The following is a 16,808-nucleotide window of genomic DNA, read 5'->3' as shown; positions in this document are numbered from 1 at the left end:
GAGATGACTCACAAATTTGTGCTTCCACTCAGATTTTTCTTCTGTGTTCTGTACCATATACCTGCCTATGACACTGCATTTGATTGGCTCAAAGCCTACCTCATCCTCTGCCTCTTTTCCATCCTGGTCCTGATCAATCTCAATAATGTTAACAGCATATTTGTAGTTGTGCAAATGAGAATTTCTAATAATGTTTGTTAACACCTCCCTCTGATCACACATTCGTATTTGCAATCACACTTTTATGTGTCTCTTAATTTCCCCCACTTCTTTCTCTTTCACTCCCCACTTCTCTTCCATAAATTCAATTTCACATTACCTCTAACATGCAATAATGTTGCATGACTGTAATAATCTATTAGCTTTTACTCCCTGAGCTTATTTCTAGTCACTGCAATCTAATATCCACACTACAACTGGAGTGACCTTCTCAAAGTGGAAAACGAATCATATATCCCCAATGCTTAAAAAAATTCAACAAATTTCCTTTGTATTTAGCCTAAAACACAAAAATCTTAATATGTCTAAAAGATGCTGCATAGTCTTACCTCTCCCTATCTTTCCAGGTTCATCTTGAACTTATCCTTCTCTATCTTCATTACCCACTTTCTGCTCCACTGCATTCTCGATACGTTGACTGTGTCTCATTTGCTTGAATGCTTCATACTTTTTTATATGACATGGACTTTACTATTCAGTATAGAAAGTCCCCACCCCAACACATTCAGAAATAGTTGGCCTCCAGTAACAGATTGACACAAGCCTCAGAAAGGCCATCCCTGACTCACCAACTCTAAATGCTCTTAAAGTGTTCTGTACCTTTCATTGGATTAAATATAATTGTACTTGTTTCATCATTTTATCAATGCTTATTTCCTCTAGTAGACTGTAATGCCCATTAGAGTAACCACGCTATTTCTTTTATTAACAATTATTCCCCAGATCCTGGCTGGCATATTAATTAATAAACGCTAAGACCAATTGAACAAAAATGTATTGAATGTTGATTTAATGAGTGTGGAAATGCACATTCATATCACACAGAAGTGATATAATTTTTTAAATCACACAGAAGTGACATAAAAATATTTTGGAGATGGTCCCTGTCTTCAAAGAGCTTACCTTTCACTTTAAGAGATAAGCACAAATATAATTAAAAGTAAACAGTACAGTAAATAATTAATATCAAATGCTATGGTATAAGAAGTCACAACATAATTTAAAAATAACTTACAAAGCAATACAACAAGTAAGATGCTTCTAACTGAAACGGTCTAATGATGACATACAAATGAAAATAATCGGGAGCTGGACCTTGAGAAATAGAAGAAGCTGTAAAGTCAAAACTGAAAAGGCAGAAATTTCTGGGGAGAAGAATGGAATGAACAGCACTCCAGAGGCAAGAGAGTCTCTGGGATCTAGATCAATGGGATGCCCTCACAACAACCCTTATAGGGCTCCAATGTACTGTGGAAATAAACAGAGACTAGTTCCAGAATTTGACAAAAGCCACACTTTGGAATGATGAGAATTTTAATGGCTTGGAATTCTGAAACAAAGCTTTACTATTGTATTTCTGCAAAATATTACAAGTACCATTACTGTGTAACTGGAATGTGAAAAGAAAAGGTGTGAAAATATAATGGCTAGTTTAACATTTTTTTGCAAAGTTGTAGTCTTATTGGACACTTTCCCAAATCTCAATGCGGCCTTTGGAATTATCAGCACATAAAACAGAGTATGTGTTTTTTTTCTTAGTAAGCATTGTGGTTCCATGCCTTCAAAATTCTACTTTCCATGTTCAAATGCACCCTTAGAATCTCCTTTTAAAGAAAAATAACCCAAAGATGGTTTGGCAGCAATCCTTGAAACTTGGTCCCTCATTCAGAAAGCTATGAGTTTTTTTGTTTTTTTGTTTTGTTTTGTTTTAGTTTTAGATTTTTGAGAATAGAACAGCAGTATTTGACAATTCCAAATGCAAACATAGTACTTTATCTGTGAAATCATCATTTTGCAACATAAGATTTAAGAAATTTATAACCTCTTTTGCAGAATTTCCTGTCTAGAAATACTAATGTAAATATCAATGCTACATTGATCTATAGCATTTCTGGGTAGGTATATCAATAAAAAATATAAACTGTGTCACCAGGTTTCCAAATCACATTGCATCTAGGCTGGAAATGATGAAGTGTTCAAAAATAGACTAGTTTAATTTGATTTCTTGTCAAATTAATACATCACATAGTTTTAACAGTCAACTATTTCCACAAGGATTGTTTCGAAAAAGATCAGTTTCTCCGCCTCCTGCAATCTACTGTCCCTGCTTCCTGCTTCCAAAATCATGCCTTAGTTCCTTAATTTCAGATTTAGGCATTAACTGTTGTCTTCCAGCTATGGAAGATGAGAATCTCACTCTTCCCTCTCCCTTCACCTAGGTCCCAGCAAATTCATACACTGTTTCAATCCTCCATCCTCTTAATGTAGGCATATTATAACATTGCTTAGATTCACATTCAACGTTCATTTTAACCATGTAAAAATATTTACCCTGGAGTCATGTGATATATGATGTCATTTTCTTTTCTTTGTAACTTTCCATTTTTCCTGGTGTTAGTAATTATCTTGTTTATAGTTTTCTTAACTTTATCAGTATCACTAGTTTAAATCGAAGCACTCTGCCAATTACTTAATCCTTTTCAATACACTAAAACACATTATATCTAGTCATCTTTTTGCAATAATTATTCATACAGCTTTCTAGTGTGTACGTGTGTGTGTGTGTGTGTGTGTGTGTGTATGTCTGTGTGTGTTGAGATGGAGTTTCACTCTTGTTGCCCAGGCTGGAGTACAATGGTGCAATCTCAGTTCACTGTAACCTCCACCTCCCTGGTTAAAGTGATTCTCCTGTCTCAGCCTCCTCGGTAGCTGGGATTGCAGGCGCCCAGCAGTACGCCCGGGCAAATTTTTGGTATTTCACCATGTTGGCCAGGCTGGTCTCGAACTCCTGACCTCAGGTGATCCACCTGCCTCAGCCTCTGAAGGTGCTGAATGTAGAGAACAGCTGTCACTATAGACTGTCTTCTCATAATCTTGGGGATTTCTCTTTACTTATCTCTTCAGTTAAATCCAATGTTCATTAGACCCCTTGTCTTTCTCTTTCTTTTTTATTCATTCATTTTGCTGGAATATATATTTTAGTAGCTTTTAAGAAGGCATATTTGTAAAGTAAATATTTTTATTAACTGCTTATTTTAATTTATTATATACATATATATATTTAACATAGACTTCTTGTTTAGAACTTATGCTTCCTCAAAATTTTGAAAGCATTTATCTAATAACTTCAAGATTCCAAACCTAAATGCCCATCAGTGATAGACTGGATGAAGAAAATGTGGTACATATATACCCTGGAATACAATGCAGCCCTGAAAAGGTAGTAGATCATATCCTTTGCAGGGACATGGATGGTGCTGGAGATCATTATCTTTAGCAAACTAATGCAGGAACAGAAAACCAAATACTGCATGTTCTCAAGAGTAAGTGGGAGCTGAATGATGAAAACACATGGACACATGGGAGGGAACAAAACATGCTGGGGCCTGTCAGAGGGTGGGCAGAGGGAGAGCATCAGGAAGAATAGCTAATGGATGCTGGCTTTAATAACTGGGTGATGGAATGATCTGTGCAGAAAACCACCATGGCACACATTTATCTACATAACAAACCTGCACATCCTGCACGTGTACCCCTAAACTTAAAAGTTGGAAATTTAAAAATTAAAAAAAAAAACAACTTTAAGAGTCTGTTGATAGATTGATATTGTTCAAGAATCCAATGTCATTCTTATTTTTTAATCATTTTATGAAATCTTGTTTGTTGGAAATCGTTACGTATTCTTTTTTTTTTCCCACTGTTTTCAAGTTTCATGATGATTATTATAGCATGGATCTTATGTTACTCATTGTACTTGGCACACAGCAGAGTGTCTCAATCTTAATTCATGTCCTTCAGCTCTGGAATACAGTCTTTATTTCTTTGATGATTATCTCCCCCTTGTTTTCTTTATTTTCTTTTTCTGAACTGGTCTTTTATTTTTTTATCTGTCCCTTTTGACATACATCTCATGTTCCTTTTGCTTTTATGAGGGGAGATTTCCATAGCTTATCTTACGATTTTTTAAAAATATTCCACTATCATGTTTTTAATTTCCACATGGTACATTTTGTTCTCTAAATATTAAACTATAATAGCACCATGTCTTTATTTCATAAAGTCAATATCTTCTCATATATCTCTGTTTTTTTAAAAAAAATTCTTTTCTTGTAGCTTCAATTTGCTCCACAGCATTTTTCTTCCTTTTGTATGATTTTTGTCTTTGACTTTAATGATAAAGGATTTCCTTCATTGCCTGGTGATTCCTGGCAGTCTGCTCATAATGAAAAGTGGGCACTTAACAGCTGATTGGAAGCTCTAAATGCATGGTAGCAATTCTCCATTGTCAATTTCATTATAGGGTGGTCAGGATGGGCAATTAGGATAGAGAACCCTTATGTCATTATCTTTAGGTCTTTTTCTTTCAGGATAGTCAAATTCTATGGAGAAGATTCTTCCAAATTTCTAATTGGAGGATAGGAGACTGGTTACCTGTGTTCTTGGAGACAAGTGGTAAAAATACTTGAGAAAACCTTAACTTTCCATATGTAATCTTCCGTTTAATATCTGTACTTTCAGTACAGGATTTTTACTCTTAACTAAACCTCTTGCCTACAGTCGGTTCCTTATTCCCTCTTCAGAGAAGAAATTTCCAGTCTTCTCCCAGGTTGAGGAGGAACAGTTGTCTAACTACACATAATAATAGGATTGATAAGGGTGACTACTTCATATACGACTTTCAACTTGTAAGTCTTTTTTAGCACCAACCTTAAACACTATTTCAGAAATACCTGTAGTATCCTATTGTAGTACCGTTTATGGGTTCTGTGGTATATGTAGTTTTGCTTGTTAGAATTTGTCATGGTTGTTTTATGATGCAACTTTCTGGAATATGTTAAGTCAATTACCATTCACCTGTTTGCTTCTAGCTTCTAAATTTTGGGAGTTGTCTATTTCTTCCTCTTTTTACTTTTAAACACTCACTTTACTATAATATTAGTAGGATTTCAGGGGAGAAAATATAAATATGCGTATCCCATCTTCCATCGCTAGAACTCTTAATTAGCCCTTTACTCGTCGGTATTAATGAGACTATTACAAAAATTTTGATGCCATTGTAAAGATTATGAGTTGATACCTCTAGAGACACCAAACAATGGGTCTGTTATACTATTATATGCACTCAATAAATATTTGCTGTTCCCTCCCTTTTGAAGCAGCAACTACAATCCTCTCTCACACTTTCTTCCTGGCTGTCCCTTTACTGATAAAGATACCGAGGATCAGAGAAGTACAATTCAGTTATCCAAGAGCATATAATCCATTCATGTCAAAGAGACTTTAATCTTTTCCCTTCTTGCCTTTTTGTACACGTCATTTACTTTCAGACTGTACAGTTATATGTAAGGATGTTAGTTTTCGTTTTGCAAAATACAGCATTTTCTCTAACAAGTGAGTAAACTGTGGTTGCAAATGATATTATACAAATGGCCAAAGATGCTTCATTTAAAAGAAAATATCATTGATCATCCATGATGACAACTAGCTAATTAAACAGGCCACAATATCCGTAGCTGACCATGGATTGGCAGCAGCTGTCTTAAATGACACACAGAATTTGCACACTTCTCCAAACTGAGTAGGAATATAGCTATTTCTAAGGGGATCACCTCTTGCAACATAAGGTGCTCCATTTTTCTCCCATGCTGTAGTCAGCATGCTGGTGCCAGACAGACTGGATAAGCTCCACAAACTAAATTCTTGGGTCTCACCCTCATACATAATGGTTTCATAGTTCCTGCTGGAGTACAGCAACCTAGAACTTCATTTTAAAAGTTCTCAGATGATTCAAGGTGCAGCCAGGTTTAGAAGCCATTCTAGTAGACTACACGTCATCTAGATAGAGCAGAAACATACGGGTGTTTTTTCAATGGGTCAGTGAAACATTCCAGGAAAAGTCTTTGGAAGTTTCTAGTTTAGATTTCTATTTCAGCTTTCTATTTCAGTGGTTCCAAAAGATCGTTTGAGTGGATTTTCTCCTTGATTTTACAACTCTGAGCACGATCTCTCACCCTGGATGACTGAGCAGAAGAAGGAGCTGAAGCAGTAAGGCAGGCACTCAGGGCCTCCGAGCATTACCATATTCCAGAGCAGCTTTTCCAGCAAAGACAAATGCCATGTGCTCTCAACACTATGATGAATGAGACAGCAGCTTCACTGTTGCCACCTAGAAATTAAATAGAGAGGGCTAACTGCTGGAGATGCTCTTTAAGTTGAACATATTGGTGTTCCAGGAAAAATGCCGTCATCTAGAGATTGCACCTCATTAAATTTGTATATCATTTTATTGTTTTAGAAACTATATTTAATAAGGTGCTCATGAGGGATCAAAGCAACCGATTACTTCTGCCCTTGTAAAAGAAAGAAATTTTACCTGAACAAGGGTGTATAGGGAAGTCTAGGTCATTATACTCATACTTCTTTTCTTACGAACTTAAGTTTGCTATAAATTATTGTGAATTTAGCATAAGGTCCATATGGTGTATTTACAGATGTTAAGCTGGAAATGAACGCTTCAAAGAGAATCACAGAATTTTATTGCCAAAAAGAACTACAGATTACACTGTCTACTTCAAAATCCTCACTTTATTGGCAAATAAACTGAAGCTTAGAAAGCCGAAAAGGTTTATCTGTGGTCATATATCTAGTAGGTGACGTCGGAACCAGATCTTTTAACGCCTGGAGGAATTTTACTCTCAGTGTGTCACTTTTCCCAAACTGTGTTCTGAAAACCACAGGTGTCTCAAAAAACATTACTAAGGGTTTGATGGGAGGAAAGAGGACTGGGGAGGACATATAATGGTTTGAGTATATATATTGAATTTCCACAAGGGATAAGTGTGGACAGTCTTTTCTAAGTATTTCACTAAGTACAATCATTGTCACTTTCACAGGGACTCATAGGACACTTTGGGAAATCACCTCTATCCTTTGTGGCTAAATTCTGTTTTTCTGTGTAGTCAGCCTCATGGAGAATATAGTGCTAAATCATGTTAATTCAATGTAGATTTCTTTCTTGTTACTTTTTGGACACCAATATCTAACAGTTTACTTGTGAATAGACCAGATATTATACTAGGGTTCAAAAGATATTATAAAATTCTGCCCTAAAGAGTTGTAGTGAGATTGAAGTTCTTTGGAGGAATATTTTTGTAGTTTCAATTTCTATGCTGTTTTCTGCTGCAAATCTGCAGGGGCTGCTACATTTGTGTATGAGATCAGGAACGATGCAGTTACATGACTGAACCATTTTGGAAATTCTTGACCTTGATCTATACAGAATATTTCTACCCTTGCTTTAACTGTGCTATTATTGCTCCCATTTCTCCTGTTTCTATTTTTCCTTTAATGTGCCTTGAGCTTCTCAGATGAAAGGATTATCAGAAGTACAAAGTCCTGTATTATTACTACAAGCATAAGACCGTCTCTCTTCAGTTCATCAGTGAAACTTTTGTCCATTGACTAAGAGTGGTCTACATTTTTTTGAAGTATGCTACCAATATATATCTGAGAACTTATAAAAATTTTGAAGGACATGTATAGAATTGTGCTATGTCTTTTGAATGCTCAAATGCTGGTTTCTAGAATTATATGTTTAGTTTCTCTATAGACATTTTAAATGTAGCTTTTCCCCTTTTTTGTCCAGATGGATAGGAATGATTATGTAAATCAATCTTCTTCCCTAACAAATGGGAAATGTTTCTTATTTCCAAGCTATTGACAATTTCAGTCAGTGCTGCCATCAAATTAGAAGGCCATTAATAAAGACAGTCAGAGAGAAAAATCTGTATTTGCTTACTTTGTTCCTTCTCATACTTATTGTTAAGAATACACTGGTTAGAGCCCTTGGGCCAATAGCAATTTTCTGAGGAGTGTCTTCTGTGAAGGCCACATAACTCTAAAGAAAATCTAGACATTGGGATAACTGGGAACACACAGTAATCCTTTTATCAGCCTGCAAGCTCTCAAATAAAGAACTTGACCCCACCCCTTTTTATTCATATTCCAGTGCCACTAAAATTGCAATCTCTCAGGGCAGAAATTTTATAAGGAACTCATTCTTCCTTTTCCTTCATCACCATATCCTCAGTCTCTGATCACTGCCATATTTCCTTCAATATTTCTCTCTTTTTTATGATTTTTAAAATTACACTTTAAGTTCTGGGATACATATGCAGAATGTGCAGGTTTGTTACATAGGTATACACGTGCCATGGTTGCTTGCTGCATCCATCAACCCGTCATCTACATTAGGTATTTCTCCTAGTGCTATCCCTCCCTAGCCCCCCACCCACAGACAGGCCCTGATGCATGATGTTCCCCTCCCTGTGTCCATGTGTTCTCATTGTTCAACTCCCACTTATGAGTGAGAATATGCGGTGTTTGGTTTTCTGTTCCTCTATTAGTTTGCTGAGAATGATGGTTTCCAGCTTCATCCATGTCCATGCAAAGGACATGAACTCATCCTTTTTTATGTCTGCATGGTATTCCATGGTATGTATGTGCCACATTTTCGTTGTCTAATCTGTCATTGATGGACATTTGGGTTGGTTCCCAGTCTTTGCTATTGTGAACAGTGCTGCAATAAACATATGTGGGCATATGTCTTTATAGTAGAATGATTTATAATCCTTTGGGTATATACTCAGTAATAGGATGGCTGCGTCAAATGGTATTTCTGGATCTAGATCCTTGAGGAATCACCACACTGTCTTCCACAATGGTTGAACTAATGTACACTCCCACCAACACTGTAAAAGCATTCCTATTTCTCCACAGCCTCTCCAGCACCTGTTGTTTCCTGACTTTTTAATGATCACCATTCTAACTGGCGTGAGATGTTATCGCATTGTGGTTTTGATTTGCATTTCTCTAATGACCAGTGATGATGAACTTTTTTTCATGTTTGTTGGCTGCATAAATGTCTTCTTTTGAGAAGTGTCTGTTCACATCCTTCACCCACTTTTTGATGGGTTGTTTGCTTTTTTCTTGTAAATCTGTTTAAGTTCCTTGTAGGTTCTGGATATTAGCCCTTTGTCAGATGGATAGATAGCAAAAATTTCTTCCATTCTGTAGGTTGCCTGTTCTCCCTTATACACTGTGTTCTCTCTTATACACTCTGTTCTCTCTTATACACATTTCCTCGGTATCTTTAGGCACTTACAGTGTTTACTGTCTTATACCTGGGTTATTGCATATCCTGCTGACTGATCTTTTTAAAAAAATTTTCTGGTCTTCCAACTCAGGTCGTAAATTTCTTAAGGGCAGTCACAGTCTTATGCTTCTTTTGTGTACCCTATCACAGTCTGAGAACTTCACTGGAGCTCAAAAATACTTGCTTATTTTGATTCATTAAAGGCCAGCGATAGTGGAAAGGTCAAATGAAGCACTAGAGGAGATAGTCTTATCATTTGAATCCAATTACAGAAATTCTAGATTTTATATTTCACAGTGAGTTTAATAACACTGATCTCTGGCATGAGATGAACAAAAGTAGTACAATGACATGGAAGTGAGGGCCCTTAGAGTTAAGGTAGGTTAAGATTGTAGAAAAGGAATAAATAATTTACACTACTAGTGTTAATGGTGTTATAGTTTTCTCTGCAGCTCAAGGCTATTTTACCACCTTGAAAATGTATCTTCTCTTATATTCATATTTCATTAGAAGTGACCTTTCACGTAGAATAAAGAAGAATGGCAAGAGTTTTTAGTTAAAATATTGACCCTGATTCTTTTCCCTAGAGGGTCAGAGAGCAGATTCTCATGAACTCTCAAGAGCTCTCAAGAGCAGTAGAGTTTTGCAGTAGTCAGGGTGGTCAGGAAACAGAGAAGAATGTCTTGCCCCAGCACTTTTTGTCTGATGTAGTAAATGGGGTCGAGTGACCCCACTTCAGGTTAGGGCTGGAGAAGATAATAGAAGAAGACATGTGTAAGCACAAAGATAACACTTCAAATAAAATTTCACATCATGCTATAACATCACACTGCAACAAAAGCCAGAGACAGGAAGCCCAGACCTTGTGCCCAGCTCTCTCAACAAAGCGATCTGTGAGCCCATCATTTCTCCTGTTCGATCCTGGGCTTCTCACCTATGCAATAGATAGTGCTAATGACACCTGGGAGGAAAGTTGTGAGGTAGAATGAAATGCAGATTTTCACCATGTAATGAACTTTCTTTTGACAAATTAATAAACAGACTATTTTGTCATATATGGCAAAATAACCTGCAATAGAAACACTTAAAAAATGTATGGCCTAAAATGTGGCGAGAATGTTCCCAGATATGCCATGACCATGGAGGGACGTGGTGACCCAGAACTCCCAGTTCAGCAGGGGCTCATAGAGTAGGAACAACAGTTCTATGTCCCAGTAACAAAGAACAGCCTCCATTTTTATTTCCTTTATCTTCATCAGCCAGCAGTAACACTCCTGGCTCTGCCGTGTGGCAGGCCTCTATGATCTTAGTATTTATTAAAAAAGAACTTGTAGGACTAGACAAGCAAAATATATAAAAAAAAAAAAACTGAAGGATAGGAGGGTTAGGCTAAGAGACTAATATAGAAGCAAGTCTATTCATCTGTAAAGAAAATGTATATATATACACACACATATATACACATATATGTGTAAATATATCATATTTTGATATATATATATCACAGAATACTACTCAGCCATAAATAGGATTGAAATCATGTCTTTTACAACAACATGGATGGAATTTTAAGTTATTATTGTTAGTGAAATAATTCAGAAACAGAAAGTCAAATACCATGTGTTCTTACTTATAAGTGAGAGCTAAATAGTGGGTACACAGAGTGGAATCATATACACCGGAGACTACAAAGCATGGGAGGGTGAGAGTAGGGGAAAGCCTGAAAAATTATCTATTTGGTACAACGTTCATTTCTTGGGTGATGGGCACACTAAAAGGCCAGACTTCAACAGGATGCAATATATGCATGAAAGAAATCTGCACTCGTACCTCCTAAATATGTTTGTAAAAAATTTTAAAAAGAGTCTATTTATCCAAATCATAGCATGCCAGTAACTTTCAGAAACTAGAAATGCATACAACATTTATGATCACACATAATAAGCAGTATACAAACATTAAAGATATTGGATGATAGGGAACCTTAGCAGCTAGGAATTAATTCTTTTTTTTTCTTTTTTCAGACAAGGTCTTACTCTGTCACACAGGCTGGAGTGAAGTGGTGTGATCACAGTGCACTGCAACCTTGACCTCCTGGGTTCAAGTCTTCCTCCTGCTTCAGCCTCTTGGATAGCTTGGACTACAGGCACATGCCACCACGCCCATCTAATTTTGTAATTTTTTTTTGTAGAGATGGGGTCTTGCCATGTTCCACAAGCTGATCTCAAACTCCTGGGCTAGAGCTATCCTCCTGCTTTGGCCTTCCAAAATGCTGGGATTATAGGTGTGAGTCACGGTATCTAGCCAAAACTTAAAATTTTTATTAGACAAAGGAAGAAAGGATTTTTATGCTTCCCCACCTCCTACCCAAAGACTGTAGGTGGTAGAAGAAGCCATTTATTTCAAGGCTCAAATTTCAAAGCTTTCTGCTTGTTTTTTTGCTGGTAAGTTTGGAGACTCAGGGCACATGCTTTTTTTTATTTTATTTTACATATTTTTTTTAAGAAAATAACTTGAAAATCCTTTTTGATTGTGAAAAATGAAATTAGCATGATCTGAAAGTTTATTATTATTCTGCATATAAGAGATGTTTTGAGTTTTCTTCTGGCATCTCCAGAAAGAAGAAGTTGAGAAGCCGAGTGATGGGAGAAACTGTAGAACAAAGTCCAGAAAATGGAACCTATAACATGAGGGAATGGTATATAAATATGTTATTTTACATACTCAACATTCCATCTCTCTTTTATCTGTTACTCTCTCTCTCAAGGCACATGATCCTAAAGGAGTCCATTAGAAAGATTCTATCAGTCCCTACCTCTCCCTATTACACACTCAAACAGCCGGCCCCCCCCCCCCACGCCTCTAACATACATCATAGTGGCAAGCAAGTGACCCAAACTGTAATTTGACACATGTACACCATTATGTTTTATTCCTGGCAACAAATTCATATTAAAATTCCTCCAGGTGTCTCCCTTCCCAAATATTTTTGTTAATGGTTGCATGTTTTTCTCAAACAAAATTTCAATCTAGATTGTCCATAATACCTATTCGTCCCACTGCAGTCAGCAAATAATGTCAAGATGATGTCTATTCACCAGTGAATATTCTGTTCTCTACAACTTTTTCTTCAACAGTTTTAGCATCTACTGGTTGTTGTCGGTGTGTGCATTTTACAGGATCTCTCTCCAGTTTTCCTTTTTAATTTCACACTTCGCTCTTTTCTCAGTTCTGTCCCAAAAGTCTGGACATAATAGATATGTCTAATAATGCACACTAATTTTTTTTAAGAAGAAAAGCTCTATCAGACTTTAAAAGAATCATCAGAAAGCTCCTTTTCTCACATATTTTTTAGCTTGACCTTATCTATTCAAGAAAATATCTTGACATTCTGTTAGAAAGCATCATATTTTCCTGAGATATCAAAAAATTGAATTTCAGCTTTATTTGTCAAATGAAGAAGCAGGATAACATGCCTAAATTTCCATTTAAAGATCTATTCAAGGACTCTATTTCTGCATGAAGCTCTCAGTGAAGTCTGTGGCAGTTCTGAACACAGAGGGGAATGTTGTAAGGGATTTGGGTCCAACATCTTTCAACACATACATGTCAATCAAAATCAAAACAAAAGAAAAATTCTTAATAACTTTAATATTTGGTTTCAAAAAATCTCAAATGAATACTGCTATGTCAAACTTATAATTATGAGACCATGAACTAAAAAAGCCCCAATTCATTAATTATTGTGCTGAAAGACTCATTAAATAAAATGATTTTAATAGAAATAATCTTCCTCCTTTCATGTAATTTCTTTCTTCAGAAGCAATGCTCTATTTTGTCATCTTTAGCACTGGTGAAAAAGGTGTAATTTTGATAAAGAACACAATTGCTCATATGCCACATTGCATGAAGTCTGTTAAAATTACCTCATGAATTACACATATATCCATCCAATGGGTTTTCCTGCCTCTATTCTTTACTAAACTCACGGTCTCTCTAACTGGATCTTTTGAAGATTTCATGCCGTTATGGGAAAACATCCAGTAGTTTTTCAGCACATATAGAAGACAAACTTTCTGGGATTTTAAAGTCTTTTTCATTTCACCTCTTCTCTCAAGCCTCACTTTTCCTCATTCCTGTAAAAAAAAATCCTGATTCTCATCTGGATGGAACACTTTACCACATGCACAGGCAGGTGAACTTAGAAGCTAGTCAAGTTTAAACTTTATGTCTTTTTGCTTGCCCAGGTGTCTGAAAAAGCCTCTCCTAATTTTGTTTTCATAATTTTATTCTCCTTTATCCAAAGAGAACTCCACAAGGAATTCAAACTTCCCTTGACCATATGTCAAACACATTAATTCCATTCTCTTTTCTTAAAATAGTACCCTAGCTTTTTGAGTCCCTCCTCTTCCTCCTGATTTTCATTCTCAATATTTAAATCACTTCTTAAAAGCTCAAATCCACTCTGATGTCCTCCAAGAAAAGTCTCACAGCTACCAAGACTTTTTGGCATTATGAAACGCCCTTATTCTTTTATATTTCTCCATTGTTTTCTTGTGTTTTAAGATAACGTTATATTGTCTTTCCTGTGCCCCTCTAAGCCATCTGAACTACATTTGGAACATGGAGAGTATACATACACAAACACCTATATTCATCCATCAATATGTTTTGTGACAACTCTCCATTCTAGGAACTTTTGCGTATGCCATGTAGTTTTATATTTTGTTCTTTGTTGCATTTTTTTGTTCTCTAGAGATTATATTTTAGCCCAGGTAATGGGATAAGAATTCCCAAAGTTGATACTTAATAACCCACATGGTATTTGATATGCCCTGGATATCCATTTATTTCCCAAATATTTACAAAGTGCCAACTATGTGCTAGGCACTCTGTTAGGCACAGTCCAATAGTGGCTACACATAATGAGCACGAAAGTCAGTGTATTAAGTACTGTGAAGGGGGAATCACACATCTTTACTGAGGGAGCACTGGTGTATGTCTAGTGGTCAGATAGGGAGAGTGGATCAGAGAGATGAGAGAAAAGAAGAAAGAGCAATTGGAAGTCTGAGAAGTACTTACCTACTGGCTCCACTGAAGGAACTGGACCGTGAGCCAAGGATTGCAGATGGCCTTTAGAAGCCAGTAACAGCCCTCAGATAGTCAGAAAGAAAACAGGATCCCAGTCCTATTAGGAAAAACAAAACTGGATTCTGCTAACCACCTGCATGAACAAGGAGAGAATCCTCCCACAGAACCTCCAGAAAGGAACTCAGTCCAGTCTATACCTTGAATTAATATTAACAAATTAACATTAATATTTCACATACAATTAAATAAGTATGTATATATACATTATATATAATTATATTTAAGGTGTTTAAAATGTAATAGAAGTATAGAAAATATTGATAAATTTATAAAGAACATCATGTTATTAATATATAATCCTCAAATATATGTGATAAAAATTACTTTTAAAAAAGGAAGAAAATGCAAGAATAAAACTAGAGCCACTTTTAAGTTATCTACTTTTTGTACAACAATCCACTTTAATAGTGGACCAAATGGATCTTGTCTTTACCAGGATTACGTTGGGGATGATGGATTGTCATTTTGGATTTTGCACTTGAGATATAGTTCCATACTATATCCTTAATTCCTATTATTATTCTAAGCCTAAATCAAGCACAAGGCTCACCATGACTATGAGACTATTGTAACAAAGCTAAAGAGGGACAGTAATCCATCCATCTCCATGTTGCATCTTGAAATAACATTATAAAATCAGAAATGTTATAGGAACTATAGTAAAGTCAAAGTTGCAAATTATGGGAGAATGCCCTGTTGCAGAACTGCAGCTTTCAACAATAGATAAAATTACCAGGTGTTGGCTAGGTGTAGTGGCTCATGCCTGTAATCCCAGCATTGGGAGGCCGAGGCTGGTGGATCACGAAGTCAGGTGTTCAAGATCAGCCTGGCCAACATGGTGAAACTGTCTCTACTAAAAATACAAAAATTAGCTGGGCATAGTGGTAGGTGCTTATAATCTCAGCTACTCAGGAGGCTGAGGCAGGAGAATTGTTTGAACCCGGGAGGCAGAGGTTGCAGTGAGCTGAGATAGCGCCATTGCACTCCAGCCTGGGTGACAGGGAGAGACTACGTCTCAAAAAAAAAAAAGAAAAAAAAAAATTACAAGGTGCTTTTATTATTTAATTAACAAAGGAAGTCTGAGACCCACTTTTTAGGATATGGCAAACTAGAAATAAAGTTTTTCCAATATTAACTGGCAGTCAATTTATGCTTTTCTGACTTTTAATTTTTTTTTAGTTAAGGTTATGTTGAAATGAATAGAGGGGGTTAACTTCTTGCTAATACTTCTGGTATTTAGTTCGAAATCTCTGCCTCATTCAAACTGGATTCCCCACAGATATGCTAATGTTGTTAGCTTTTTCTAGAGTAAAAGACCAACAAGCTCCAGAGCCAACTTCAGTTTAAATCCTACTTCTGAAAATTCCTAGCTGTGACAGTCTGATCGGTTATTCTCTGAATACCTCAGTTTCCTATTATGTAAACTAAAAATAATAACTGACCCCATGGGATTTTATTGTGAGGATTAAAGTAGTTAATTTATATAAAAATGTCTAATAAGACTTTCATTTTGCCTATGATAGAAGAGCTTGTAGCATGTCAATGATTTCAATTAAAAAAAAAAAACTATTATAGAATCAAAAAAGTGGAGTGGAAAAATGGCAAGTTTTCTTAATAGGGGTCTGTGGACAGAATTTATGGAGTTTGTGAACTTGAATGGGAAAAAATAATTTTGCTGTTTCTTTTCATTGATATCAAACTAACATTTGTTATTTTCTTCAATTATAAATATAAACCCAAACTGCACTAATGTTAGTAGTATGTGTGATTGTAACAGTAAAACTACAGATGCTTTTACTTCATATTATGCTTATTGTGAGTATCTTAAAATATGATATACGCTTAATCCTGTGTAATGATTAATTTTATATATCAACTTGGTTGAGCCATAGGGCCCAGAAATTTGGTTAAACATTCTGAACGATTCTGTGAGGCTGTTTTTATTTTGTTTTGTTTTGTTTTTTGTCTTTTTGAGACGGAGTCTCGCTCTGTCACTAGGCTGGAGTGCAAAGGTGTGATCTCGGCTCACTGCAACTTCTGCCTCCTGGGTTCAAGAGATTCCCCTGCATCAGCTTCCCAAGCAGCTGTGACTATAGCATGTGTCACCATGCCTAGCTAATTTTTGTATTTTAACTAGAGACAGGGTTTCACCATGTTGGCTGGGATGGTCTTGATCTCTTGACCTAGTGATCCAACCCCCTTGGCCTCCCAGAGGGTTGGTATTACAGGCGTGAGCCACCGCACCTTGCCGAGGCTGTTTTTTTTTTTTTTTTTTTTTTTTTTT

Source organism: Theropithecus gelada, chromosome 1 (genome assembly GCF_003255815.1).
Source record: "Theropithecus gelada isolate Dixy chromosome 1, Tgel_1.0, whole genome shotgun sequence".
Classification (NCBI taxonomy): domain Eukaryota; kingdom Metazoa; phylum Chordata; class Mammalia; order Primates; family Cercopithecidae; genus Theropithecus; species Theropithecus gelada.
This window is presented reverse-complemented; position numbering follows the sequence as displayed.